A 4,904-nucleotide genomic window follows, 5' to 3' on the forward strand; every position below is an offset into this window, starting at 1 on the left:
TGTCATTAACTGGAAACCCTAAAATCAGCAGAGGCTTTTTGCTATGGCAAAAGAAGAACGAAAAGACAAATTAGCATTTGGCACCTGTCTTTACGGAAGCTGCATAAAAAAGGGAGTGTGCCCCCAAACCTCTCCTTCCCCGTGAGCTTCTCTCAGCATGCACGCCAGGCTGCTGGACCTTTAAGCTGTGTCTGTGAAGATGGCATGCTTGTGGGGCTGTTTGGTAAGGTTTTAGGTGTCATATGGTACGATTTTGTAGGTTATTTTAGGGGGTCTAAGAATGCTCAAAATTTTTCTCCATTTTGTGTCATTTTCAGTCTTTCTGGAACATTCCGTAGGCATGCTCTACTCTCAGGCAGTGGGAGAAACCTGTAGGTCACAGACAGGAAAAGAAGAAGCCTGGAGATGAGTCAGAAACAAGTGTAGTCATCAAGATGAGCTAACCGGGTGCTTCTCAACCTTCCTCAGGCCTTTCATGCAACTCCTCATGCGGTGGTGACCCCCAACCATAACATTATTTTTGTTCCTACTTCATAACTGTCATTTTGCTACTGTTATGAATCACGCAATCCCTGTAACAGGGTCATTCGACCCCCCAAGGAGTCGCAACCCACAGGTTGAGAACCGTTGAGCTAGATGATGGTGGTCTGACCCAGGGTAGCAGAAGAAGTGATCAGATTCTGAACATACTGAAAGAAGGGTGTATCAGTCAGAATCAGTAGTTATGCTGCAGTAACAAATACCTCAGCAGCTTACAGCACTTCATGTTTGCCATATCAGTCAGCTGTGGTCTGCTCCTTGTTGACTCCGCTGATGGAATCCAAGCTGGCAAGGAAGCTTCTACCTGGAACACTGTGGTTCATCATGGCAGAGGGAGAAAGGACATCAGGCAAACTACACACCAACTTATACACATCCACCAGAAAGAGTGTCCACGAATTTTCCCAATATTCATTTGGCTCCAGTAAGACATATGACCATTCTTCAGTTCAACAGCGTGGGGCATCCATCAGTGTGAGGCACAGCAAAAAGGAAGCTGGTTCGTTTGGGGGAGAGTAGACATACAAAAGGATGGGCTGTGAGGTGTGACTAAATGAAAAATGTCAAGAATGGATCAAAGACTTCTGGTCTAAGTGACAAGGAAGGAGGAGTTGGCATCCACTCAAATGGGAACACCACGTGTGGAATGGTTTCATAATAGGTCAGGAATTCATTTTGGGGAATGTTGAAGTCAAGAAATCTATGAGACATCCAAGGAGAGAAGTCACGTGGCAGGTCAGGATTTTGGGAGGAACGCCTAGACCTGACAAACACATTGGAAAGCATCATCCTAAATTAGATGGTGGCTGGCTATCAGAAAGAATAGCATCTTGGGTCTTAAAGGCTTGTTTCCAAACCAATAGCCATCTAAGTAAAATGTTAACTAAGCTCACATGGAAGCAGCACACCAACATCCATGACCCACAGAGTGTAAATGATATCATCCACAGCCAAAGCAGGGAATAGCATCGGAGCTTAAATTGTGAGATTCTGGCTTGTAGAAGGCTGTGGGTGACAGTGGAAGCCCAGAATCCATTTGTGAGATCCACACAGGAAGTAAGCCTCTGATGATTTCCCTCTAACCATAATCGAGGGATGGGAATAACTGGTTACCAGACAGAGAGTATTGGCGAGATGACTATAAGAGACTAAAATGATAAATGTGATTGAATGATTAAAACCATGTCGTTTGACCTAATATACTTTGCGCTCAATCTGGTTTTCAATATTTAGGGGTTTTTCATATTGGGGTTTATCTCTAACGGATTTTGTCACTGTGGGTAGCCTTCCTGAATCTTTGTTAAGTGCTTTTCTGTTTTTCAGGATATGAAACCCAGGATTGATGAACCTGTAGAGACAGCAAGAATATGAAAGGGTCCTGAGTGGCATGGGGGCAGAAGTAGGGAATGGCCATCAAGGAGGAAGACAATGTTTTGAGATTGATTGCACAACACTGCTTGATGTGACTGAACTATGGAACGGTTTGCACTCTGAATTAGCTCCTAATAAAATGGTTTGGGAATAAAATAAAATAAAATGTAAACCCCTACCTAATTCACAATAAAAAAATCATCAAATGCATAGCATCTAAAACCATAAACTAAGTATACTTGCTAGAGAGAGCTAGGTAAGAGACCAAGGGCTGAACCTGAGGTTTGCCAATACAAAATATAAAGAAAAGGATTGAAAACTCAGGGGAAACTGTGACTTAAAGGAGCTGAGCAGTGGGGAGTTAAAGAGACTGTTGGGATGGTGAAGGGAAGAAACTATTTTAGGGTCAGGGGATGAATCAATTGCATCAAGTCCTCCTAACACTGAGAATTTCACCATTGGATTAGCAACGCAGAGGCCATGCTCTGACCTGGAGAAGAGCCTTTTTCTTGGGGATCACAGGAGTGAAACTCTGAATAAAATGAATGTCGTTGTTCTCAGCTCCCACAGCGTGACGTTGGGTATAACCTCATGTCAACCCTGCCCAGTCCAGAAATGGCTTCATGGGTGTTCTTGTGTTTGAATCCCCTGTTGTGGCTATTGTGTCAATCCATCTCATGTTGTCCGATTGAGGGTTTCCCTGGTTGTCACAGGTCCCCTTCTGGACCAAACCGATTGCCCCTTTCTAGCAATTCGTCCATCCTGATGTCATTCGTGTGCAAAGCCTCCCTCTGCATCCTACGGTTCTAAGGAATGTGCTGGCTGTCTTCTAAGTCTCCCTCCATTGGCAGTCCACAGTATAGTCTACGTTCCTAGCCAATAGCACCGATCACATACACGCGTTAATTCTCTGTCTCCCTTTTTCGTTTTCCAATTTGCACATGCATTTGAGCCTATTAAAGGTCAAAACTCTGAGCAGCTGCACCTTAGTCATCAAAGTAATGTTTTTGCTTTAAAAATAAAAAGTTTAAGGGATCTTTTGCCACAGACTCGCCCATTTCCTATCTGCTGTTTCTATGAGAATGGGTGATTGATGCAAATACATGAGATTCTTGATTATTTAAGACGGAGTAGGGAAGAGGAATTACAGTCAGAAAATATCAGGGGGGTACTTTGAGTTTTGTTCTAAAGTGAACCAAATAAATGGGGCCAGGCCAAGAGATGGGGAAAGAGAAGTGGCTTCTTCTTCTTTTTTTTTTTTTTTTAAGATGAGAGAAATAAACGCTGATGGGAATAGATCCGGTCATCTGTGAAATTTTACGCAGGAGAATACAGGCATTGTTGGGGTGCTGTCCTCAACAACAGCAGAGGGCGTGAGAGTGCTCAGCTCTCCACAGACACAACCCGTCTGTGCACGGGTGGGAGCCTCCTCGGGAAGTTCTCTTCTAGCTTCTCTGGGAAGAATCAAGGTGGTCGCTGCTGCGGAGACTGGAGATTTGAGACGGAAAGGTGTGAGATCATCAACTAGGACAGACATCAGAACAGCAGGTTCCTGAGGGGGAGCAGGTCCAGGGACTGACCGGGCATGGACTTGAAGAAGTTTCTGGGGTCACGGTAACATCCTATGTCTTTATGTACACTCATTACATGGGTGTATGCGTTTGTCAGAAGTCATGCAACTGCACGCTTATGAGAGGTACATTTCGCTGGACATATATTACACCTCAGTTTTAAAGAGGAGAGGTGAGAAAGAAGTGAGAAAGACAAAACGAAGGAATAAAATAGTCGTCCAGGAGAGGAAGGGTGAATGCAGAGAGGAGGTGTGGCGTTAACTTCACTGGTCACTCAGGTCAGTAATTCGATTAACAGAGAGGCAGGGCTGTGTCCCCTTCCTGCCAGGTGCAGCTCCGCAGGTAGGCAGCGGAGTTGGGCTTATCCAGAGCCCAGTCCTGGTGGCAGAGTGGGTGAACGCGTTGGGCTGCTGACAACAAGCCAGCATTTGGAAACCACCAGCCACTCTACATGAGAAAGAGGAGGTTTTCTACTCCTAGAAAGAGTTAGTCTTAGACACCCACAGGGGCAGTTCTACACTGTCCTATCGGGTCGGGTCACCGTGCATCAGAATTGACTGTTGGCCATGAGTTTGGTTTGGCTTGGGATTGGTGATTGTGCCTAGCAGGTAGCATGACGTGAGAGGGAAGTGCACAAGTGTTTGTAATGAAGGACTACAATGCTTGCACTTTTAAAACGCGGGCTCTCCAGGATGTGGACTGTATGTCAAATTTATTACAAAATAGATGCCATGACGATCAAAGTATTTGTGTGTTGTAGGGAGAATATTTTCTGGTTGTGGATCATCAGCACTGCTGGTTTTTAATCATTGCTGATTACATCTCAGCCTGCTAAATATATTCACGTCCTCTTCAGAGCGCTCCTGTTCCCAGGGAAAGGCCCTCCTTCAGGAGGACAGACGGAAATATACCTGTAATTCACAACAAGCATGTTCCTGGCTATTCTCCATGTGAGCCAATAATGCTGTCAACGGAAGGCTCACAGTCAGGATGAGCTGGAATCGGGCCCAGGACATACAACAACAAACCCCTTAGAGATGTCATCACAAATTAAAATCCAGATGATGTTACCAATCCATTATCCTTGCCTGCGACTTGTCCCTCCTACTTTCTTCATCCCCGGTGATGTTTTGACTAGAGTCTTGGGGCTGCCATCTTGGTGGCCCTGTCCCTGTCAACCGGCTCACTCATGTTTTGCTGTTCATCAACCCCAGCCCAGGAAGTGGTACTCATGTCTTCAGAGAAGGCACAGCACAGACCAGCCTTCCATTCGGTTGCCCCGTCCCTGTGATCCCGTTCCCCCAGTCTACATTCACCAGCTCAGGTGGGATGTAACTTTCCTTACTGCAGTGTCAAGGTCACGCTAAAGGGAACATAGGTCAAGAAAGGTTGAACGCTCCATACGGCCTTCCTCAGAGAACA

This window comes from Tenrec ecaudatus, chromosome 9, assembly GCF_050624435.1.
Source record: "Tenrec ecaudatus isolate mTenEca1 chromosome 9, mTenEca1.hap1, whole genome shotgun sequence".
Classification (NCBI taxonomy): domain Eukaryota; kingdom Metazoa; phylum Chordata; class Mammalia; order Afrosoricida; family Tenrecidae; genus Tenrec; species Tenrec ecaudatus.